Source organism: Ptychodera flava, chromosome 6, assembly GCF_041260155.1.
Source record: "Ptychodera flava strain L36383 chromosome 6, AS_Pfla_20210202, whole genome shotgun sequence".
In the NCBI taxonomy this organism is placed as follows: Eukaryota; Metazoa; Hemichordata; class Enteropneusta; family Ptychoderidae; genus Ptychodera; species Ptychodera flava.
In genome coordinates this window covers 7,872,408-7,899,342 of record NC_091933.1, presented here as the reverse complement: position 1 = coordinate 7,899,342, position 26,935 = coordinate 7,872,408, and the positions used below count along the sequence as shown (strand labels likewise).

The 26,935-nt window shown below is 37.4% G+C and overlaps 1 long non-coding RNA gene across 2 annotated transcripts; it reads right to left on the bottom strand.

Moving 5' to 3' along the window:
- Nucleotides 1–783: 783 nt before the first annotated feature.
- On the bottom strand, nucleotides 784–26,935 carry LOC139134720 (uncharacterized). 2 transcript variants are annotated; one of them, XR_011552851.1, is made up of 4 exons: nucleotides 26,784–26,935; nucleotides 26,005–26,136; nucleotides 2,535–2,639; nucleotides 784–2,064 (listed from the first exon to the last, which is right to left on the bottom strand). It is a non-coding gene; the product is annotated as an uncharacterized lncRNA (long non-coding RNA). The 2 variants fall into 2 exon arrangements; XR_011552852.1 differs by lacking the exons at nucleotides 26,005–26,136; nucleotides 26,784–26,935 and adding an exon at nucleotides 3,508–3,528.

Genomic DNA, 26,935 nt, shown 5'->3' with positions numbered 1-26,935 from the left:
ATCACGTTGTAAATTACTAACACTGTTGGTTTTGCAGTGTTCAATGACAAACCATTTGAACTTCTGAAATTATGAAAGATAAGTTGGTTTTGATGTTTTCAAAGACAAACTTTTTGTAACATTTTAGAAAAACGACAAGTAAAAAGTATGGTACTTCATGTAAACATTTTAGTTCAGAGTTAAAATTATTGAGTTACCTAATGAGGCTAACACTTGGTAATTAATTCCCAGCCCTGTTGTTTTGCTGTGTTCAAGGGCTAAGTGGTGGGATTTTGAAATTTTGAAAAATAACAGTTGAAAAGAATGGTACCTGTTGTAAACATTTTGTCAAGAATTAATATTATGGCATTACCTCATGAGGTTCTTCACATGGTAAATTCTGAATTCTGTTGCTTTTGATGTGTTTAAATACAAACAGTGGACATTTTTCAAAGCCAACAAATGTAGTATATGAAGAATATGGTACTTCATGTATTTTTACCCCCAAAATTATAATTTTGGAGTTACAACATGAGATAATCACATTATGAATTCCTATGTCTGCTGGTTTTGATGTGTTCAAATACACACTGTTTGGACATGTTAAATTAAAAGATAGAAAAAAAAATTAACAGTTTTCCAAGTTAAAATTATGGGAGTTACCTCAAGAGGTTCATCACATGGTAAATTCTCACATTTCTGGCCGCTGGGAGTGCGGGATCGACAGTGTGGGAAAAATTGATCCCACACTCTCAGAAACCGTCCCACACTCTGCAGTAAATACTACACGAGCTCTGATGGATGATAAACAGTCTGTTTTGTTCCACGCGCAAAATGTTATCCAATGGCACGACGAGTAACACACAGACAGAACTACAAAGTAAGCAGGTCAAAGTACAGTGGCAAATGACAGACTTGTCACGATTTTGGAAAATGTTGTACATGTCCAATGTGAATTTAACGCATTTTGTGGTCATGTGAGAAAAAGAATCTCACACACCAAGGACCTGGGATCAGATTTCTCACACCAGTTGGGGATATTTTGTCTCACACGAGCCTGCGGCTCGTGTGAGACAAAATCTGATCCAAGGTCCTTGGGGGTGTGAGATTCTATCATTCCCAACTCTATTGGTTTTGCTGTGTTCAAAGACAACCTGTTTGGACATTATTGAAAGATAACAAGTGAAGAGTATGGCACTTCACATACTTTTTTTTCAAAGTTACAGTTTTTTCATTACCTCATTAGGTTCATCACATATAAAATTTCTAACTTTGTTGGTTTTGCTGTGTTCAAAGAGAAACTGTTGGGAATATTTGGAAGATAACAAGTTTAAGACTAATGGTGCTTCATGTTGACATTTTTTTCAAAGTTAAAATTTTGGAGTTGCTGTAAGATATTCATCAGATGATAAATTCCTAACACTGTTTGTTTTGATGTGCTTAAAACAACCATTTGCATATTTTTGAAAGAAAAGAAGTGAAGAATATGGTATTTAATATATTTTTTTTTCGAAGTTACACTTTTGGAGTTACCTTATGAGAGTCATTGCATGTCAAATTCCAAATTTTGTTGGGTTCTTGATAAGGCCAAAAAGAACCTTCATGAGGAAACTCCAAAAAGGCTAATTTCGAAAAGAAAAATATATATGGTACCATATCTTCACTTTTTATATCAGAAAAATGTCTCGTTTGTCTTCGAACACACCGAAAGCAACGGAGCTAGGAATTTACCATGTGGTTAACCTCATGGGGTAACTCCACAATATTAACTCTGAAAAACATTTTACATACAGAAACTCAGTGTCAAGGTAATCTAACAATCTGAAAGCAAAACAGCTATCATTATACGTCTTCTACAATTTTTTCTTTGCTTTCCTCTCATATGCTATTGCTCTGCTTTTTACATGCCGTTGCAGCAATTTCAAATTTCTGTTGCTGAGAACTTTCTCATTTGCTAAGCATACTGTTCAGCTTCGGCCTTTGTGACTGTTTAATTATCTCTGATGTGAGACATGAAATAGCTGTCAATGGCGGCTCCTTCTGCTTCAGTTCACGGTACTTACTGGCCAACAGGCTTTTTTCGAACTATAGTGAGGAAATATAGAGAAAATGGTTCATAAAATCAGGCCTTAACAAAATTCAAATATCTGTATTTCTCTGAAGAATGGGACCCTTCCTCACTAAAAAGTTGTAGGGGTCCTAGTGCGAAATAGGGAGTCTGTAAAGCAAAATTTGGGGTTAACGCAATCCCTACATAAATACAAACAAACCCCACAAGGCAGCTCAATATGCTGCACACCAGTATCTGTTTGTCTTTAGCTGATTTAACAGTTGTGGGTCACAGGTTCATGTGGAAAGCTATTTTCCCCCTAGGTATTACACAAGGAAGACAATCAAATAATATTAAACTCTATGCTATGCACATGATGTTCTGTTGATCTACTGTTACATGCTCAAGGAACAGATTTGTGATGTCACCTTCATGGCAAGTCATCCAATAGATGTTTACTGGTTACAGGTACATATATGTCAGTATATCATTGACTATCACTGACCTTCAGAAGTTTCATCATGTTCACATTGCTTCTTGTTCTTTTCTGCAGAGGACTCCATATGACTCCCTGGGTGGATAGTGTTCCTTTGCATATTCTCACTCGCAACTAATAATCATAGGAAAGAGCACCATCATGTAAGACCATGCAACACATAATACTGAACTTGCTTTTTGCAGATAATTTGCACTAGCGAGCGGCTCTCTCTGTGGCCTCTCTGCTAGGTGACTGATGCCGTATGTTGTGGGTTCGGACCCGATTGAAAACTAGCCGTATACAAAGGATATTCAAGATGAAATCTTAATTTCTTATTGCCATCTTTCCGACAGTAATCATAAATATGTGAGAGAGATAAATCATGCTGTCACAAATTAATTTCCAATTATATGACTGCCACAGATTCTGTATATCCCTGTATTTTATGGAAGTATTTAGCTGTCAATTGATATGTCAATCAATCAATCAATCTATCAATCAACCAATCAATCAATCAAAGCAATTTATAAGTGCTAGAATCAATACACTGTTATTTTTGAAGGCACTGAAGTTAAAATACGTGAATTCTGTTACCATTGGAAGCAGATGGCACCTAGTCCTCACAAAGTAGAGCACAGGGCAGCACTTATTTTTTTTATCAAAGTTAACAGGCAGGCCACTACCTTTAATTGCTTGGTATTTTCAGTTTTTGTGGGTGTGTGTGGCAATGCCATTTTCTTGCTCTCCATAGTGAATTCCAACATACCCAGTTTTTTACAAGTCAACATATGTTGTGTCAATATATTAGTTTCGTTGTTCTCATTTACAAATGCCATCAAATCTGGAATGATAATTTTTCAGACCTGATCTGTGTCAAGAAGATTAAGCCCCAGTAACTCTTGAAAAACTTCAAGGTGTATTGTCTCAGTTTTGTGTGTATTATAACAGTGGCCCTCGTTGTATTCTGCAAACAATTGCTTGATGTAATTTATCAACACACCCATTCTGTAGTAATCACCATTGTTATTGTTGAAGTCATTGTCAATGACATAGTCCCCATTCAGAATTGTGACATCAGTCTTCATAGAGCATTCAAATGAAGTCTGTATAATATACGGATAGTTTTCAATCGGATGCGAACCCACAACATACGGCATCAGTCGCCTAGCTGAGAGGCCTGAGACAGAACCAGTCGGCTAAATCTCCACTCCCAAAAAGAGTGGTTCAATAGCCGGCTAAGTTGTTACATTTTTCTGACTGAGACCTTTCAACACGTTGTAGAGTTCGTGAAGCACTCACGCTCGCATGCTCACTATCATACATCGCACATACACACTTATCGAAGCGAAGAAACAAATTTCATCGCTTTAACTGGGCGAACAATAACCTCGGGGACAATTCTGTCCACCAGCAGTGTTACCGACCCAGGATAGAAAATACGGATAGTTTTCAATCGGATGCGAACCCACAACATACGGCATCAGTCGCCTAGCTGAGAGGCCTGAGACAGAACCAGTCGGCTAAATCTCCACTCCCAAAAAAGAGTGGTTCAATAGCCGGCTATTGTACTGTGAATCCAGTGATTGTTTTCATGTCGAGGCATCAATAAATAAGTGTGATTGGATTGTATCATAAAAATGTATGACACGGTTAATATCCTTGTACCAATTTTGAAAGAAATCAGTTGAGACGTATTGAGTTATGGCTAAAGGCATAAACAAATCATAACAAATGGCCAGCTGGCAGCTATCAATTGCATCATATGACAACAAAATTGAGAGGTACATGTATTACAAAGGTTTATGTCCTTGTACCATATTTGGAAGAAATCAGTTGAGGCATGTCTGAGTTATGGCTTAACCCTTTTCCTGCCAGACAGTATTAAGACTAAATATTACTTCCCCATCAGCCAAGTCAGTAAAAAGTGGTATTGAGCCAAAAACATGAAGTATTTTCACACACTTGGCTTGGTCTGTTATAGCATCTTTAGTAAAAAAAATAAAGTTTATAGTATTGATGTTTTCAACAGCTTTCAATTGATGTACAGTATTATGTTAAAATACGCCATATGTTGTGTTTCATTAATTTTAACCATCTTGACCTGATGGTGAAATATGGACTTGGCAGGAAAAGGGTTTGACATGAAAAAATCGTAACAAAATGGCTGCCTGGTAACTCTATTGGGTCGTATCACAATAAATATCAACATGAACATGTATAACATAGGTCTATGTCGTTGTACCAACTTCAAAAGAAATCAGTTGAGACATGTTTGGGTTACGCTGTGGGTTACGGCTGGAAACATGAAAAAATCGTAACAAAATGGCTGCCTGGAGGGCATATTGGATTGTATTTTAACAAAATAGAGATGCATATGTATGACATACATGTAGGTCCATGTCCCTGTACCAATTTTGAAAGATATCAGTTGAGACACACTGGGTTATGGCTCAAGACATGAAAAAATTGTAATGAAATGGCCACTGGGCGGCCATATTGGATTGTATCAGAAGAAAAATCTACAAGCATATGTACGACATAGGTTAATGTCCTTGCACCAAATTTGAAAGACATCAGTTGACACATGTCTTGGTTACGGCTCAAGACATGAAAAACTTGTAAAAAACTAGCTGCTAGGTGGCCATCTTGGGTCATATTGTGAAACTATTAAATCAACGTACATCTGTATGGAGTCTGGTGCTATACTTGTGCAAAGTTTGAAAGAAATTGACCAAGCCTTGTCTGAGATATCTGCGTGAACAGGGGAAGGCATGCATGTGCGCGGACTTACAGACGGAACTCAATCTATAAGTCCCTGGAGTTCGTTTGTGGGGACTAATTAATGAGGTATATGATAGTGTGCCATTAGGTGCCTTAACCTGCCATACCGGTATATGAACCATTTAGTCCTTTTAGTTATTTAATTATTCACATTTATGTGATATTAAGGGTAATGACCTTTGACCCCAGCATAATTGATGAGGTGTATGACAGTTCATCATAAGGTGCTATAACCTACCAAATATGAACCATCTAGCCGTTTAAATTACCTAGTAATTCATATTTATGTGATATTTACGGTCAATGACCTTCAACCCCAGTTGACATATTGGCGAAATGGTTTGATCCAACGTTTCCGCACTCTCGAAGTTGGGTCCTTCATTTCATGCATAATAAGGGATTTCCTTCAAATGAAGGGCGCCCTCTCTTTAGTTTCGATGACCGTTACACCATGTTTCACGGCTAGAAAAATCGGCGAAAAACACTGCAAAAGGTTAGTATTTATGGAAATTTTCCATATCCTTGCCATTTATATTGCCTCCAGTCGTGACCTATGTAAATTTTTTCAACAATCAGGGCAAATCTTTTATAGGAATCACCAGATACGAATTTTGTAGACATGTTGACCTCGCCTTATACAGCACTGCGTCGCTTGCGTTGGCAAGACATTTAATTCAATTTGCAACCAGGTTTGGTCGGATTTGAATCTCATGACTATGATTTTCTGCAAAGTTTTGGTGTTCAAAACGGACAATATGAATTTAACACGCCTTTGAAATGAGGTCTGTTCGGTGTTGAATACCGTTAAATCCAATAAATATGGTGGCCATGCACACGCAAACAGCTTGAGACGCGTTGGTATCACATATCATTGCGTATTTTCAGTATCCCAGTTGTTGTAATCTTTTATTTTTTGAGCAAAATTTGTGATCAAGAATATATATAATGATGGTTTTGTTTGTTTAAGTATGATCCAGTTTCCGAAATACATGTGTCTTTACATTTTGTTGCAGATATACTGTGGCTGATAACCTACCACAGCCCGTTCTGGCAATGGCACATGGCTTACAATATTCACCGGTATTTTGTACCTGTATCTATGTTTACTAACAGTTTGAGTTTATGGTAAAGTTTGGCCACAAGAAATTCACGTACTTTGAAATCATTTGTCATAGTTTGAAAAATAAGAATTAAATGTTTGAAAGAAATCTATTTTGTTGGAAAAAGGAGAGTGTTTGGATCCTTAGCCATATCAAGCAGTGCAAGTAAGGATGCTTTATGAGAAGTTGCATAAACTACGGTATGCCATATGCCACAGAGCATGGAAGGTTGCCCCTGACAGAAGTAAAACTTGCGGCAGCAAGTCTTCTTAAATGGAGGGCAACTTAATAATATTACAGGCCAATCGCAAAAGTGGCATATTAAATTTTTTGCCAATTTTGTGACTCAAAGACTGCAATATGCAACAGCACAAAGGTTGAACCATGTGAATATTTCTTTGTCCCTGAAAAAACATCTAAACAGTGTACACAGAGCCTGGGAAATCTAAACAGTGTACACAGAGCCTGGGTCAAGATTTCAAAAGCTGTTTCACATTGTCAGAAACTCCATAGTCGAGGGGTTTTAAGTTTGAAACAGGATGCTCAGTGCACAAAAAACACATTCATTGTCAAAGAAATGATACTGTTGAAAAAGGATTGATGCAGTTATGTCATGGAAAGTAAAAGTAACATTGGCCTGCTCTCTGATATTGAAATACGGTTGTCCAGACTTGGCCAGTATGTGCTAAAAAAGATGCCACAAATTTGAAAAGCACCATGTAACTGTTGTGCTAGAAGGCAAAGAATTTATTCTTCCTTTAAAATCATCGCTTTCATGTGATATTCAGAAAAGGTGGCCCACAGTCTCGGTTTACAGGAGACTACCATAGTTTTAAGTTATTCTCAGAAGACCAGCCATTGTATTGCTGTTTCAAGTCACACACATTGCACAAGAAAGTGCTTTTGATCAATATCTCTGGACTTGGAGATGTGAGGTCACATAAAGCAAAAACTCATCCAGATAAGAATAAGTGTGGTCCATGTGGTAAATGTGGGATAAAAAAACAAACAGATGGTACCATGTTGTGGGAAAACCAGAGGAATATGTCCGAGCTGGTTAAAATCTAGGGGCATGAATGAACAGTATTGTTTCTGCAATGCGTGTCGCCTAGCTTTATATAGATAAAGAATTTTCTGGAAGAGATGGAGGGGATGATGAGAAAGCACCAATAATTGATGTCACAGAGGCCAATGGTTCTACTCCGGAATAAAAAGGACGCGATGCATACGCCGTTCTACATACTCAGAACGCCCAAATAATCACGTGATGCCGGTACAAACAAACCCACATGTGTACTGAACGCGTATAGAAATACACGTACGTCTGTGCGCGTTTGCGCACATGGCTTTGTTTGTACCGTGGTCGATTCGAATTCCGGGTTTGGCCTATTGTTTAATCTGTACTTTAACTGGCCCAGGTTTACACTCCACTGATGTTGATGACAAAAACCTCTTTCTCACACAGTTTAATCTCTACTCCAGTGATATCGATACTTCCGTTCCTGACATAGTGTGTCTTTGTCCAGAACACTTCAATACATGGATGGAAAAAAACTGAAAATACTGCAGCATGCCAGATTGTAGAAAGCGCATTACATCGAATGTGCGGTTTCCGTCAAATGTTGACTTAATCAATGGCTTCTCCCATGATCATGGTGACTACATGAATTTTAGTTTTGATGGAAAAAGTCAACTGTGTGGAAAATGTTACATGCAACTTTACCATATTGTTGAAAAAATGAAAAAAAACATCAAGTGCAATCTCTCAAGACTTATAATGACCTTTAGCAAGTCATTGAAGACATTGCCTCCAGTATCAAAAATACAACTGATATCACTGATATAGCCCTGAACAAAATGTCACTTTTTATTGCGCTAAAATTATTAGAAAAGAGTCTGTCCTTCTTCAAGAGGCTAGAGGCTATGTTTTTCTTATAACCTCGGTGGTCTTTAATGCTCATACAGAGACTAAATAGAATTTAAACCAGCAACCTAAGGCGTCGGTGTTTTTCAATGTATTTTGGAAGCTGAATTTGTCGATGTCAATCTCGCTCCCATTGCTTCTTGACAGTCATTTTAGAATGGGAAAATTCACAAACAGAGAGGTTACAATGGTCGCCACGGACAAGTAACTTTTGGCTTATTGACCTGAAAATTAAGTCAGTGTTCATTGAAAATTCAAAGACTGGACCCGTTGACATCTAAGCTTGCTCATGACTTTCATTGCATGCGGTCTTGCCACGATGCCATCCACTGTCACTCAACAAGTTAACATTGAAGAGTACGTCTTAGTAAAAGTCCCATTTTTGTGGTGATTTTTCACCACTGCACTTTATTTTTACCTTATTATAAACGCTCATACAAAGCACAAAAACTGCTGTGTGTTTCTTTTTTTTACCGTATCGACATATTGTGAGACACCGTAACCTCACAGTCAATGCAATGAACTTTGGTGAACGTACGCTCCACCAGCTGAACAGCTTTTTCATATGCAAAATCAGCGTACGGTATTTAACCGGTGGTATTGTTTGAATTGCATTTTATTGGAAGTGATTATATGATTCTTTTCATCAATTCTTCATGCAATTTTACGAAAAAATCTTATGGAAATGTTCACAATGACATAATATGATACCGTGTTCCCTCGCTAGAAAATCGCTCTCGTGAATTCGATTTCTAGGTAATTACTTTTTTCCACTTGTCCCGTAGGGCAATTGGCATCGGAGGTTCAATTGCCCGAACGTGACTTTCCCTTGCCCTGGGCAATCGGACAACCCTTAGTGTCTTTCCCTACCCTTGTAACTTACGATTTTTTGAGTGAACCCATCTCAGATTCCTCCGACCTCCCCCCCGGGCCATAAATATGACGGCTCCCTAATTACCCTACGCAACTCTTTTGGCATGATTTGTTCAAAGTCTAAGGCCAGAGATACCATGAATAGGACAGTTTTGAGTACCCCACAAGGAAAACTTTGCCGGTTGCTTCACCCCAGATAGTTTTGTCATAACAAGTCTTGAAAATATTGATGTAGGTCAACCCAATGTCAGTCCACTTCACTGTTTTAGTGTTTTGCAATAGCTGCACATCCTGTACTCAGAAAACTAGCCCATCAGGGCAGTTTAAAGCAAGATCCTACAAGTCTAGCTGTGTTGAAATAGCTAGAACTTGTGATAAGAAATTATACTGCTGTCTTGCTTGGCAGCTAGTGATGAGACACGTATTTTGAGAAAATATTGCCAAGCGATGAACAAAACATCTTGTTGACCATTGATTTTTTTTACTTTTTTGAAAGGTCACAAAAGGTCAAACTCAGTACAGTACCTGGTGATTACGCAGAGCTGCTCTGTCTATGCTATGCCCTGAAATGTCCTGTTCAGATATATATACCCATGACAAAATGCTATTGTACACATTTGGCTCAAAGTATCAGAATGTTGAACCTTTTCGAATCATTTGACAAGGGGATGGTCTGTATTCATTGCTTTTACACACAGAATGGCTTGATAGTGACTAGGACCTCTGTGACCTTGACAATGAAAATATGCCCTTAAATCCATGGTATCAGGCTAATGCCAGATTGGCTGGACTGCAGGTGATACAAAGTAAAATGAATGAGATCTTTTTGTGTGAGATATTGTTTCCCTGAGCACAGAGGTTGTTTTGCTTATATCTCTCTTTACATGGCTTTCCGTAGCAGTAATTGGCAACTGAGAATGGCATCAATCAAGCAGCTAGCCCCTTTGTATCATGCTTTTGATTGGTCAACCTAGTATCTCGTCTCCTACCAAGGCATCTCCATGATTTGCTGCAAGCACCATCTTGCATCCTAGATCACCTGCAGTCTGGGGGATTTACAACAAGCATAACTGGCTTCAGCTGGAGAGAGCTTGCACTTGATGAAGCCCATGAACAACTTATCAATTTAAGTGTCAAAACTGCAGTTCATAAGCCCTCTCCTGAATTGCTTGACAACATGGCAAAGTATTTACCTTTCAGGGCTTCATGCCTTAAAAATCTGCATTCTGAAATAACCCCCGAAAAGAGTGGCAAAAGTGTACAGATACAGATAAATGCAGAAGGAATGAGGGGAGACTGATGAAGGGTTGTGCCGAGTGTATTATAAACAAGCGACCTAGCGGCCGATATAGCTCCGCTGTGTTTATGTAGAGAATAACTATTTTTTACACATGTTGATGAGGAAGGTGGAAATCTTTGATAGCTCAATGCAGAGGCCAGAAAAAAGTGGCTAAAATAAGCTGCAAAAATATACAATTGAAGATTTAATCATACTTTGAATATATCACATCGGATCATCCCTAAGAACATGTCAACCAAAGCTATCTGATGAGTAGTTTTTGAGAATAAAATTTTCTGACCAAAAATGGCAACAATTGCCCCAAAAAATGAAATTGCAGATTTCATCATAATTTCAAGAGATCAAATTTAGTTCATAACTTTATCTATAGAAACCTGTATACCAAATTTCAAAGCTGTTAGACCAGTACTTTTTGTGAGAAACACATTTTTGACCAAAAACGGAAAAAATTGCCCCAAAAAATCAAAATTGCAGATTTCATCATTATTTTTAATAAATATCATTTAGTTCATCTATAGAAACCTGTATACCAAATTTCAAAGCTATCGGATGAGTAGTTTTGGAAATACACGTTTTGACCAAAAATGGCAAAAATTGCCCCCAAAATACAAAATTACAGATTTCATCAGAAATTCATTATATATTACTGAACTCATCTGTAGAAACCTGTATGCCAAATTTCAAAGCTATCAGACCAGTAATTTTTGAGAAACACATTTTTTGACCAAAAATGGCAAAAATTGCCCCAAAATTACAAAATTGCAGATTTCATCATAATTTCAACAAATATCATTAAGGTGATCTGTAAAAACCTGTATACCAAATTGCAAAGCTATCAGATGAGTAGTTTTTGGAAATACACATTTTTTGACCAAAAATGACAAAAATTGCCCCAAAAATACAAAATTGCAGATTTCATCACAATTTCAATAAATATCATGTAGTTTATCTGTAGGAACCTGTATACCAAATTTCAAAGCTATCAAATAAATAGTTTTGGAAATACACATTTTTTGACCAAAAATTGCAAAAATTGCCCCAAAAATACAAAATTTCAGATTTCATCAGAAATTCAATATATATTACTCAGTTCATCTATACAAAAGTGTATACCAAATTTCAAAAGTATTAGACCAGTACTTTTTGAGAAATACATTTTTTGACCAAAAATGGCAAAAATTGCCTTAAAAATGCAATTTTGCATATTTCTGCACAATTTGAACAAATCTGAAATAGATCATCCCTAGGGACATATGTACCAAATATCAAAGCTATCTGACTGGTAGTTTTGAAGAAGAAGATTTTTAAAGATATTTTTACCAAAAATGACAAAAATTGCCTTAAAAATACAAATATGCAAATTTCACCATAATTTGAACAAATCTGACTGAAGTTACCCTAAGTAAACTGCATATCAAATTTCAAAGCAATCGGACAAGCGGTTTCAGAGAAGAAGATTTTTTTACCAAAAACACCAAAAATTGCCCCAAAAATACAAATATGCAAATTTCACCACGATTTGAACAAACTTAAGTGTGGTCACCCCAAGTGAACTGCATATAAAATTTCAAAGCGATTGGACTTGCAGTTTCAGAGGAGAAGGCAATTGTTGACGGACGACGACGACGGACGACGACGATGGACGACGGACGACGACGGAAAATCAACCTATTTGATAAGCTCTGCGTCGCTGACAGCGGAGCTAAAAAATCTGTGAGAGCTCTGTTTTTGCTGCAACCCCTGAAAAAAATCTTTGGAAAAGTTGTTCAGGAAGACTTGATGACATTTTATGAAGTAGGTCAAAGAGCTCTAGCAGACTACATCTCTACTAGGCTTTTACATAAACCTAGTACAGAAGCTCCTGTGAGGAGGAGAAAATTAAAAACATTTTCAGGGAAGGTTGTAGTAAAAAGGAGAACACGTACAGCTGATGCTGACAAAAAAATAGTTGACGCCTGTTTAAAAGGCAAATTGCTCACTCAATAAAATCTGGTGTGCCATAGAAGGCTTTGTGCAATTTATTCCCCTCCCACGTGCAATCTGTGATGCAGATGGGTCTATGCACCATCAAAGCTCAAAATCAAACACAACTTAAGTATTACAAAAAAGATATGACACATGCAGCATCATAAGTGAGGCACTGCCTGAGAATTGGACAGCTGAAATGGTAATACTTGAAGGTATGTTTTGATTCAGTGTGCGCCAATAAGACAGTGTTTTTGCTAAGGTTGGGGAAAAGAGGTAAATGATTTGGGAACCCCGGTAGCAATTCTGTGTCCCCTGATCTGATTGCATTGATACCAAGAGGAACCCTGGTAAAATGGCTGGGGAACCCCGGTAACATTTACTGGGGTACCAGCCTTAACAAAAACACTGTAAGATCCCATCATCAAACATTCAAAGACTACTTAATCTATACCATAAGGGACTGGACGTAAATTAGCAGGGAGGAGGGCCAGGGGGATTTGGGGAGGGTCACAATTTTTGAATCCTCTAAGGGGGGGACACAAATTTTTGGGCTTGTTGTCGGTGCACTAAAAGAAGAAAAAAAATTGTTTGTGTAGGCAATTATGGTCACATGACATCACTCACACACTGCCTCTTACTTTTTATTAAGTGCTCATTCCCAACTCGCTGTGTATCTCTTCCCCACCATTATCTTAAACAGGATTGTCTCTCTTGTTGCATTCTTATCGCCATTAAGTTTATAGCAAATCCAATCTATTGTTTCACAGCTGACCCACCATATTAAAAGGATATTATGATTCATGGCATTCTGGCTGCACATTGTACCATGTAGTGGGTTTTGTTAATAAACACTGGACAGTGTTTTTGCTAAGGTTGGGGAACAATGGGAACCCTGGATAAATTTCTGTTGTCCTCTAGTAAGACTGCACAGATATACCAAGGCTAACCCTGGTAAAATGACTGGGGAACCCTGGTAACATTTACCTATAGGTACCGCCCTTAACAAAAACACTGCTGGATATTACCACATATCTTACATTGTTCTACTGATGTAGTCAATCTTGAACCTAACTATTTGACAATATTATTTCTCATTCCACTTTTTGTTGATCAACAAAAGTTCCCTCTCTTGCATAAGTCACTTCCCTTTAAAGTTTAAGGCCAAGCTCCACCCTGCATCAGTCACTTTTTAGGTACATGAATTTTAGTTTTTAGAGATACTATCGTTTGAAATTAAGAGCAAGCTTTGGTGTGATAATTGATAATTTTGATTCTAGAAAAATGATTTTAGTATACTTAAATATTTAGGTACAGTCATCTGATTGGTATGGCTACTTGTGGCATTTTTCAAGTTTATATTGGCTTTACTACGTGGGTACTATCTTTGGAATGGATAGTGTTCATTTGTGTTGTTGATGGCAGGATATATGACATTTGTTGAAATTTAATGTGGGTAATTTATACAGTGAATTAGCCATGTTGATCACTATTCAGATTGAACTTGGTTAAATATGGTGAAATCCCAATGTCATTTCAGAATATGGAGACTTGATTGATCATGAAATAGTGTTTGCCACTTCTGTGTCAAATCAGGATCAGTCTAATCCTCTCTTATCTAGGCTGCTCTCTGTGATATGTTTAAATGCAAAGAAACGAGGCACAAAAAATTGACAAAAGAAGACTTGATTATCATGAAATAGTGTTTGCCACTTCTGTGTCAAATCAGGATCAGTCTATCCTCTCTTATCTAGGCTGTGCTTTCTGTGATATGTTTAAAATGCAAAGAAATGAGGCACAAAAAATTGACAAAGTATTTTCAATGTTAAAACATCATAATTTCACACTATAGCATTCAATCTATTACGATACTTTGAATTGTTTGCTTAAAATATTGCATGAATAGGAATAGCCTTTCTGTTGACCTTTCCCCACAAACAGGGCAACATGAACAAAACTTTCATTGTCTACTCGAACACATAGTACATTTTGTAAAATTGGATTTGATATGAGTGCAATGAGCACATGTACATGTATTTTCAGTTCTCTGACTACACAGGTCTATTGGAAATATAATAAATTCAGTGAATAATGGGGTCATGCACACACATGTAGTTGTATATCTGTACCAGGAATACATTTTAAACATACTTTCCATTATTTCCTCCCCACGTAGAGATTAAACTGCTCAATATATTGTACATTGAACAAATTATATTGCTGTGGAGATCAATATGTCACATCGTGTTTCTGCAGTATTCCCTCAATGGTCAACGTGATACATTCCAAAATTATGAATTTCACTAATATTTGATAAATGTTAAATTATAATTCATAAGAAAAAATGGCAGGCACAATTGTGCATTAATATAAAAGAAAACATTTGAAGAACATTATTTATTACAATCATTCTTAGTGGAGTATAAGTGTGCTCTACTCCATTATAAGCCAATTTGGGCATTCATTATATGAATTGTTGGACAGCCTATTGAATCACAGCATTCCACATCTGCACTTCAAAGCCAAAGTGAAAGGGCACATATTTACTGCCTACTTTACATGATATATGCCATTGACTTGGTGTAGCAGTCTAAGCCCTAGGAGAATGGTTAGAGTATTCAGCTATTGGCTGCTTTGATTGCCTCCAACAATGGCATACTCATCACACACAGGTGCAACCACAATCGCAACGTAAAGGCCTATGCACCCAGTAGGGAGAGCTCTTCTGGGTAAGTACATGTAGCCTTCGCGTAGCGACAGTGGTGCACATACGGTACAACTGTATCCTCCTAGCATAGGGCAATATTGCTGTTGTACCTCAATATTTGGACTGGTGTTTAGGTAGGACGTCAACTTGATCAAATCCTAAAAACTAAAAGCTTAAATTTGAAAAAAGGCAAAACCTTCAGCTTCGAAACTGCAGCTACGTAAGGCAATATATGATACCACGGTACTACCAAAAGAGTGTGGTAGCTCCTAGCTTTGCTTGGCAGGGCTGTGCGTTAATTACCAGCGTTATACTTTACTTTATTGCTCAACAACACACTTAAGGAGTGTGGTAAAGCAGAAATTGCAAAACTCACCAAACACTGGATGAAGCTGCTGCTGGGAGAGGAAATAAAGTCCAAATATACGGCCTGTGGTAGGAGGCTGTATAACGCCGAACACACAACTTGATCCTTAATATATTTTTCATAAACCAAGAAGTCAATCATTTAAACATACAGACCTTTATTTCCTGAAAATGATAGGCTAAAATGTACAGTGTACGTCCAGAGAACTTCTTGGTACAGCGCGACACTTGTAAACAAACTTGAATGCGTTGAAGCTATTTGTATATATATACAGAATGATGTTCACAGTCACACTTGGAAGTTGTGACAATTTAGTCCAGTTGTAAGTGAAACATATTTATGAAAATCATCATTAAATTAAGTACTTTCAATACTTAGACCCTCAATCAATTTTGACAGTCAGGAAGAACAGACAGAAATAATTGAGTGAAATTAATGACTTGTATGACGAATCTCTGACTTAAAATAATGTAAAAGTTACTGGCATTTTCCAGAATACAATTGTACGTACCAAGCTTGCAGGTCAAGTCCAGAGGGTCAAGTATGATATCAAATAGGCCCAGAAGAAAGCTTTTAAATAGCTTTGAAACAAGCAGACTGCCAATCTTGTTAAGCAGTCATGATCTAGTACAAAGACTTTAAATTTTTTCACATAATGCTATGCTTGGTGTCTGCCTCCATGGTGTACAACATACTGGTACATGATTCGGCGTCACTCATCAGAGGACTGCACTTTCATTGGAAATATTTGTGAGTTCACATGGTGGTGTAATCTTACATCCTGTTCAGAAATGGCTAATATTATGATACTTTGGACAAAGCTATTTTTGTCAACATTTTACAGTACTGTCTGTCAATGCACCAATTTTAAAAAATATTCATTGCCACCATTTTAATACTTCAATAGTGTAATGGTCATGCTGCTTGACACTTGAATTACAAGAATCTGTACTAGATATGTTTTCCAAGTTAAAGGGACAAAGTTGCTCATTTTTGACATTATTTTGCCATTTAAATTTCTTTTGATGGATTATTCTCACTGAAATATGCTCACTCTCTGGTTATTGCAATTCAATTTTCATCTTTAATAAGACACATTAACATGTGAAATTAACTATGTTAAAATTTTTGGTAAATACCTTCCATGCATGCATATGAGTTGAGCTGTGACAACCAGAGATTGCAGTTCAGCCTATTTCAGTGAGCAGCAGAAAAGCATATATACAACAGAAATTAAAAGGACCAAAATTTGGTCAAAAATGAGTGACTTTGTCCCTTTAATGGCCAATATGAAAATGGATAAAATTCCATGTTTGCTGTTTTGTTATTTTTGCCTGTCAGTCACTGTTATTTTTAACAATGGTGTGGACAAGATGTTGGTTTTGTTGTTTACTTTGCAGTTCTGAGTTACATAAATGCATAAGATTTCAGAATTTTTCAGTATTAGCTGCTGTATTTTAGCATGATATGCTCTGTATTGATTCAGTTTGTCAGCCTAGCCTGATGACACTTGAGCAGTGGTGTCATTATTTGTGTCCAGTGAAGTCTTAAACTGTTTTTTTTTTTGTGGTTTGTTTTCCACATTTACAAGTGTGCTGACAACATGGAAAAATTGAGAATTTCATCAAACTTGTGCAGTAAATCAAACAATGAATTATTTAATCATAGAGTGTTTCCTATGGTGTTCCCCAGAACAATCCGCCCCTACCAAAATGGAAATAAGAATACCAGTACTCATTTATCTGGTGATTGGTTTACTAAGTTTAAACAGTGTAAGAGTTAAACAGTATATTAAACCATTATCATAACAATCAAAATGCATATTGTGTAGGCAGAGAAATCAGGGTTTCCCTTTTATTAAAAGTACTTATCTATAGCATAGAATTATCCAGATTTTTGTCTACAAGATTAGTTTTACCCATGCTGGTCAAATGTGACTGACACATCATTGAAAGTATTCTTAGGTAAGGCTGACATCCATATCTAGACTTGTTCTTGTCACAAGCAGAAGCAAATAAAAAAATTTGCTGACATCCCTTGCTGGTGTCCATCTATTTTGCCGTGTGTTGTAAATCCCCAACTAAATTTTTGAACGTTGAAGATCCGATCAATTTGTAATATTATATTTTTTGAAACTTTACCAAGTCCTAAAGACTTGGAAAGAGCGCGTAGAGATGGTAAAGCAAAAAAATGTACAGCATATATGAATCAATTGACCTGCAAACAGTACTTCCAAAAGAAAATTGGATGTTTTTTTTGGTGACGAAAAACTAAGCGGTTATTGGTGAATTTTCTGTGTGAAGAAATTCCAGACTTTCTGAAGCCCTACCTTGGAGTTGACAAGGAGTTTGTCATTGCAGGGGGGTTTTGATGGGCAAAAGAAAGACAAAGCAATAATTGTGAGTGGAAATTACCCTTCTCATGAATACCCTGCATATTTTTCAAATCATGAAGAAACTGATACACGTATATGGCGCCATGTCCCTGTTTCAGTAAAAAAGAACATACTTATATACTCGCCAGATACAGATGTTTACCACATCGGATTACCTCTGATGGCATCTGAGCTATCAGACAGAAACATCTTTATACAGCTCAGTGCATGTGCAGATGATCAGTCATATGTACATTTAAATAAATTAATTAAAGCCTTAGCAAATGATCCAGATCTTGCTTAAATTGATCAAGACATAAGAGCAAAATGTCTCCAAACTCTCTATATCACATCTGGTTGTGACTTTTTTGTCATTTTGTTGGCTGTGGAAAAGCAGCATTTCAGAAAGAATTTTTCCAATATTCAGAATTGTTTCTGGTGGAATTGCCACCGCGACCTCAGGCACTCTTGCAGACACAGAGAGTGGCATCTGGGAGAAAGGCCTATCTCTCTTTCTTTTAATTGGAACTATTTACTACCAGAAACATCACAGTGAGTTTGAATCACAACATGACAGCCCATATGACCAGTTTAAAGCCATGAAATGAGATGAAACATTTGACACTGAATTGGAATTACATATTCAGTGGCTTGAAAAAATCAGAAATACCATCCAAGTTAGAATTCAGAGGGAGGAGGATCTAATTCCAAACCCAACAGCTTTAAAATACCATTGGCTCAGAACTTGTTTCATCTCTGATTCATGGTCACAGTCAGAAAGGGGCCAGATTGTCTTACGTGGATATGACAACTCTGGCTATGTTGTCAATGGTAACAAGTTATCACCCATATGGGATTCACCAGAAATTTGTCCCAAGTACAGGAAGGATGGCATTCTATACCAAAGGGTGTAATGTTAAAAATCTGGGTGCAAAAATAAATTTTGCAAATGTACAAAGTCAAATAATGCTTGTGGCCCAGGGTGCATGCAATTGTTTAAATTGTGCCAATACTGGAGATCAGAGTGACAGCTTAATTGATGACATTGTTTTTGACAAAACCAACAAAGGGCAAACCACAGAAGCATTGGAAATCAAAGAAATTGATGAGATCAATATCAAATGATCTTGCTGAAGAAAACATGGTTGAAGTAGTAGAATACACAGATGAAGATGACGAAGAAGAAGATGGAGACAGTTCCGATGACTGATGTATATCCTGATCAATTTTCTGTCATTCACAAACTGTTGTCTGTACAATTACTACCATGGATGTACATCCATGTTACTACTAACACCAAGGTGGCTGATCATTAAAACAAATGATACACATGTGTATATACATAAAGTTCAACTGCGTTCTCATTGAATTTAAACAATTTTAATTTAGACTGAAAAATGACTGCTTCTAAGCTTAATAAATTCATATGTCTAATAGGTATGTCATCACGTATTCACGCATGGAGCCGATAGTCCGGTACGGTATACCAACACAGTGTGAAACCCACACAGTACATGCTGTACGGCGTACACTTCCCTCGGCGATGTTGCCGTGCACAAATGGTATAAAAACGGGTTTCATGACATAAATTCACTAATACTTCCTACCAAGGAAGTAAATAGCAAAACAAGTATCATTGTGAAGAATGATAGCCTGGTATCTTCAAATAAACAGTCGCTAGAGCAAAATACTCGTAGACAAGTTACTTCCGCATTTGCCCCTACTCAGTGCTGCACGCCAGCATTAAACACTGCGTCGTTTTCGTTGGCAAGGTCAGAAAGCATTCAAACTTCCAATCAGAATGCAGATATACACTATGAATATGTATACAAACTATGAACTCTGCACAAGACGATTTACTTGGGGATAAAACCAAATTTACATACCCGAGTATGTAGCCGAGTTCAGCTGAGGCAGCAGCGAGAGACCGTACGCAAAATTCACAAGATAGTTGGATAGTTAGGTGGGGAGCCTCTTTCACAGTTTTACATAAAAATGAGACTCAGTAACGTTTGGTCGCTTTACTTTGATCAAAAACCTACCAAACCCATCAGACAAGGCCCTACTCTTACGCAGAAAACCAAAGCTCTCAAGCGTCGACTTTCTCTTCCGCGTTTGAGACTCGTTCTTCTCTTTCGCATTTGAGAGAAACAAATGTCGACTTTATTCGGCAATGGTCCGCTATTCGTGGGCGTAAATTGCTAGACTACATATAGCCACATCGGCACTTCTGAAATGTTATCTCCGGCTTGCAAGACAACAAAAATATCAAAATATTATCATCAAAACCAGAATTTCGGGGCTAGAGAGCAAAACATCGCTGAAAAGTAGCTGGCCAAAATACGGAAGTAGCCGGTCAATTTGGCCGGCATCTGGCTAAAAGTGAACACGCTGCAAACAGAGGGGCTTGTTGCGATGGACAAGTAGCCTTTGGCTCTTTGACCAGAAAAATAAGTGAGTGTTCATTGATAATTCAAAGACTGGATCCGTTGACACCAAAGTTTGCTCGTGACTTTCATTGCATTGCATGCACCTTTCCGCAATACCACTCATTGAGTCTGAACTGAAATTGAAAGAGTACGTTTTAGTAAAAGTCCTGTTTTGTTGTGCTGATTTTCGCTACCGTACTTTCTTTTATAGGGTAATAAACATTCATACAAAGCAAAAAATCTTCAGTTGTCTCCTTTCGATCGTACAGAGATATTGTGCGACAGGAAAACTTTAGCTCAAAGGGCAATGATCTTTGTGAACGTACCCTCAACCAGCTAAAATAGCTTTCTATATGCAAAATCAGCGTACATTAATTAACAGCATTTTATTGAAAGGGATTCTATAGTACCATTGTTTTTGTAAACTCTTCATGCAATTTTATGAACTAAATGATGACCTCAAAGTACAGCAAGTGCTAGACGGCACTTTTAACGCTGGTCGGAAATCCAGAATGCCGGACAAGGGAGCCATCATCAAGTCAGGCGCCGACTGGCATTGGCCATGCTAAAAGTAGTTCAGGCAGTGCTAATGTTTTGTTTACACTAAAAGGTAATCTGTTCGCATATGTTGACATAGAGATTAATCCTCTGATAACAAGCTCGGGTTAGTCGGGTACTTCTAAGTTAATGGAGCGTTCCCCTAATGCTTGGATTGTACCTGCGGATGACCAAACCTCATTAACATATTATTTGCATAGTTTAGAAATATGCAAATTTCGGACCCAGATTCGAGAGTGTCTGCATGTGCACCAAAAATTAGTGCACTAGCCTTATTGGTTAGCCTAGAATTAGGTATGTACATAATCTATGAGGTATATGTTAATTTGCAATAGGTGCTGTAACCTTTGAAATATTAACCATCTAGCCCTTTAAAGGTATACAACCACCTGTAATCTAAATATCCCCATGTATGGTCAGGGCATTCCTTGGTATTCAAAATGCCCATGTGAGGGCGCTGTTTTTAAAAGTGGCCACCCGCTTAAACTCTGTGGTTGGTTAGATTTTCTCTTTGCATAGTAACTATTGCACAATTGGAACAGGTGACAGTATATCTTTAAGTTACCTAGTAATTCGCATTTTTGTGATATTTAGGGTCATTGACCTTTGACCCCAGTTGACATGTCGGCGAAATGGTTTGATCCCGTGCTTCGCACTGTGTACCAAAAATAAGCACTGTAGCCTTATTGGTTAGCCTAGAATTAGATATATGCATAATAATTAAAGGGACATTATTTGTATCTTTTGACTTTTTTTTCATTTTTTTCGATGACTGAAATCAACTGTCAAATCAATGGAAGACCTAAATTGTGACTATGGATGGCTTCAAGGATATGTAAAACCACATTCTTGCTCTTTACGGCAAGGTTCAATGTTGGTAAGGGTGTCAGCACGATTTGAACCAACCGCCATGATTGAACCCCTGCACATAACCAATATTACTACGCATACGTCAACCATCAAAGTACAGCTGGAACATAAAAGGCCTGTGACCTACATACTAACTTCAGCACAATGGATATCGAGGAGCACACGGTGCATAAACAAATGCACGTATCACAAACTACTGTCAAATAGTGAAACTAAGCAGGGCATTTGCTTTTAAGTTTCATTTTAGTATCGATGACACGGACTGTGGAACAAATGAAACCATAGACGCAATTGGGTCAATGGTAAAACTAAAACGATCGATGTCAGATTGCTGTGGTAATAGTGAAACAGTACAATGTAATGCATTTCCTGTGCATTTGATCATTAGCAAAACTTCGTCAATTTTAAGATTTTTAGGACATTTTCTTGTCAATACGTTGGTTCGTTTTACAAACACGACATGATCACTTGTTGAACCTGGAAACATCACACTCGGACTGAACACTGCACGGTGTGTAGCATCGGTGACATTGTGACACCGCGCCGGGCGAGTACTGTCATTGATACTGCTGCGATTGGAGTCACCTCTCGACACACAAGATCTGTTTGAAAGTTGTTATTCTCTGTGCATCGTGTAATTATTTGTATCAGTTGAATCGCATTTCGAACCAAAAGTGAGTACATCACAGTTACAGTTGCCTAGACCCATTCGCTTACGGCCTCTGTGCCTCCGACCCACTCCCAAAAGTGGACTTTACGTAAGAAGCGCAGCTGAGCACATCATGTACCTACATGAGTAAAGCCCTCCGTACGGCCTCCACGCCTATAACGCTGGGAACACACAGACCTGTACGCAGGGCTAATCGTGCACCCAGGCGAGGTGGGTGTGCTTGAAAACAAAACTCAATGCAAGTTTTGGATTAAAATGGGTTGTTTTTGGTGGAGAAAACTGCACGCCGCAACCGAGGTGCTGCCAGCGGTTTGGCACAGCCCTGCCACGCAGAGTTAGCTTTCACCCAACAATGTACCGGTACATAATGTAAGTGTCAGTCGCCAAAGTACCGGTACATTGCTCAATTTCGCAATCACCTCGACAATAACATGACTGTCTACTGAAGTTAAATATCCCGTCATTTTACTCTGTTTTCACATTTCTATGCACAAAGGCTTTGGGCAAGTCTACATATGCATATGGAGGAACAAACGAGATGAAAAAGATCCGCAATTATAGACCTTGTCGTTGTCAGCTGGTACTGGTAGGTATTTGAAATGCCCATTCTAAAATGTGCTCTGTAGCAGTAAAGAATGGTGTATCTAAGAGCAGGATTGGCCGTCAAGATCTCCATCAAAAACTGACCGTCAAAATGTAACTGAGCAAACTGGATTAGTAATAGGGAATCCCGAAACTGCAATACTGCACTTTTGACTTTCACTTCGTGTGGTTTATTTTTTTTACACGCGGATGCTTACAGTGGCCCAGATAGCAGTTTGCAGTGTGGTTACTGATCGCAGGTCAACCTGCCAACTCTGAGGTTAACAGTAACCTCCATAAACCTCAGACCCAAGGTTTTTTTTAAAGGTGTACGCAAATGGGATGGAAGTTGTCTGTGGTCGGCTACTGCTTGTTTGCAACAATATGAGGTCAAAGATGCAAATAATGTCCCTTTAATAAGGTATGAGATAGTTAACCATTAGGTGCTGTAACCTACCAAATATGAACTATCTGGCCCTTTAAGTTATCTGCTAATTCACATTTGTGTGATATTTAAGGCCAATGACCTTTGACCTCAGTTGACATGGTGGCGAAATGTTTTGACACCATGCTTCGCAATGTGTACCAAAAATTAGCACTCTAGCCTTATTTGCTCTAAAAATTGAGGTAATAAAACTGTGTCACTGCATCATTTTTCCAATATGAATACGATGAGAAAGTAAATTTTTATTTTTTTGGCCCTTATACAAGGAAGTCTACGGAGAACTGTCTTATACATAGGAGTCTATGGAGAACTGCCTGATAAATGGAAGTCTATGGAGAGTGAAACTAAAGAGTCCTCTAACACGGCCAAATTTAATTCCATTGTGAAACAAATTAATTGACGTGCATCTGTATGGGGTAGGGTAATATCCTTGTGCAAAGTTTGAAAGAAATTGACCATGGCATGTCTGAGATATCTGTGTGAACGGACGGACGCATGACATTACAAGATCTAAAATGAATTAAAGTCTATAGACTAAAATTCATTTGTCAATAATAATAGTGGCCATTACTCATGTACAGGCTTTCTTAAGAAACTTATGATTGAAGCTTTTGTAAGGTATCAATAGTAGAACAAGAAAATGGAGTTGAGACATGTAAGAAAAATACTGAGAAAATAGCAAAAAGTTGGCATTGCTTGGCTTGGGCTTGAAGACTAATATGCCTTCAAGTCTGCTTCAGGGAGCAGAACAAGAAACTGGTTTATGCTACGTACAGAAAAAAATATACCGCCAAGGGCATGCAGTGTGATGCTCTCATCAACAAAAAAGGTATTATATGAAAGGTATTAGCTGTTCAAAATCCCGATAATCCTCACTAGAAACCAAGTCAAAGTGCTACAATGTTAGCAGAGATTAGGTAGCTTTTGAATTTTAAATTATTACAGTTGAATCTGAACACCAAATACCCTGAAACTTGGCTGAGCACTTAGCAATATGCAGCAGAGTTCCCTAAACCAAAGTCTGTTTTACTGCTTCAGAGTTTTAGACAACTCAGCAGGTAGCCCTACTGAGTCAACTGATAAGCGGCTGTTGCTATAAACCATTTACCACTTACACAGTCCAAACACAGTTGAGCATTGAATGATGTATTCTCAAAGTAACCACAAATTATTGTTTTACTCACAGTATTTACTTTCCCCCTTCAAAAATTCTTCCATTTACATTTGTAATATTGCCAGTCAAAAATGGTTTGACCAACATAAATAGATCAGTTTACTCAGAGGGGCTGCCTACTGGAGTTGTATCAGACTTCCCACACCCACACACTAGACTTTGTTTGGCAAATGTCTTGGTATAAAGCTGAATGCTCTGCCAAGTTGCTAAGTAATTACTAACTTTGGTGTTCAGATAACAAGGGCAAATGCTGCAAGCCGCGAGTTCAGATAGAACACAATCTTTCAACTTGCTGGTGAAATTTTTTGCATCGAAAGCTGAAGCTTTAGAGTAATTTTAAAGTGTATTTTTAAAAATAGCGTCATGGACACTGTTCCCACATTTGTTTTGAACATTTTTTCACGAGTGTTATGAATTAGAAATGTAAGATGCGAATAGCAAACAAGATCTTGAATGAAAATTCATGAAAATTATGTACATTTGCCATTATGTTATTGTGTAACTTTATAATTTATATAAATTTCACTACAATTTTGACAAATCCTACTGAGATCACCCCTAGGTCCACATTACCAAGTTTTAAATGAATTGGACTTGCACTTTCAGAGAAAAACACTTTTTACCAAAATCAAGAAAAAACCATTTCACCATAATTTCAGGCAATCTGACTGATATCACACCTGGGAACCTCTATACCTAGCTTCAAATGAACTGGACTTGTGGTTTAAGGGAAAACAATTTTTTGACCAAAAGTGGCAAAAAATTGCCTCAAAAACACAATTATGTAAATTTCACAACAATGTTGACAAATCAGACTGAGATCACCCCTATGAACTGTGATACCACATTTCAAATGAATTGGAATTTGGACTTGCGGTTTCAGAGAAAAAAGGCTTTTTTTACCAAAAAACAGGGAAATTGAGCAAAAATTACAATTATACAAATTTCAACAACATTTCCTCTTATCTGACTGACATTATCTTTAGATACCTCCATAGCAAGTTTTAAATGAATAAGACTTTTGGCTTGGGGCCTGAGATGAGCAACTGATAAACAGTGTGACCATACAGTACTGAACATCACACCAGGCCTACATATACACATTAATTAACCCTACATGGTGTTTCTATACACATAACTGTTAGTTGTTTAATTACATGATGAAACTCCAGTGAGATAGAAATATTATTTATGTGTCGCGTAGTTGTCACTACTATTTATACACAACAATGACATAAAATTATACCTTTTAACAAACATGTGTTATTCCAAAAAATTTTGATCTAACAAAATCATGCGAGTTTTTGAAAGATATCACTTTACCTTCATTTCATTGTACTCATTAATTAACACAATCAAATTAAACATTTATACATACCTTAATTCTGAACGGAGTATTGGGATGACAAATTGTAATAACCGGATGATAACTACACTGGATTCAGACAAGGAGACATCATCCAATACAGTATCTACACTGTCAACCTTCACAGGAAAGGTTGCGAATAGCCTTCCCCAGAACAAAGCAAAATCAGTGAGAATGTACTGGCCTAAGTGGGTAGCTGTAAATTTCACAACAATTTTGACAAATCAGACTGAGATCACCCCTATGAACTGTGATACCACATTTCAAATGAATTGGAATTTGGACTTGCGGTTTCAGAGAAAAAAGGCTTTTTTACCAAAAAACAGGGAAAATTGAGCAAAAATTACAATTATCCAAATTTCAACAATATTTCCTCTTATCTGACTGACATTATCTTTAGATACCTCCATAGCAAGTTTTAAATGAATGGGACTTTTGGCTTGGGGCCTGAGATGAGCAACTGATAAACAGTGTGACCATACAGTACTGAACATCACACCAGGCCTACATATACACATTTAATTAACCCTACATGGTGTTTTTATACACATAACTGTTAGTTTTTAATTACATGATGAAACTCCAGTGAGATAGAAATATTATTTATGTGTCGCTGTAGTTGTCACTACTATTTATACACAACAATGACATAAAATTATACCTTTTAACAAACATGTGTTATTCCAAAAAATTTTGATCTAACAAAATCATGTGATTTTTGAAAGATATCACTTTACCTTCATTTCATTGTACTCATTAATTAAACAATCAAATTAAACATTTATACATACCTTAATTCTGAACGGAGTATTGGATGACAAATTGTAATAACCGGATGATAACTACACTGGATTCAGACAAGGAGACATCATCCAATACAGTATCTACACTGTCAACCTGCACTGGAAAGCTTGCGAATAGCCTTCCCGAGAACAAAGCAAAA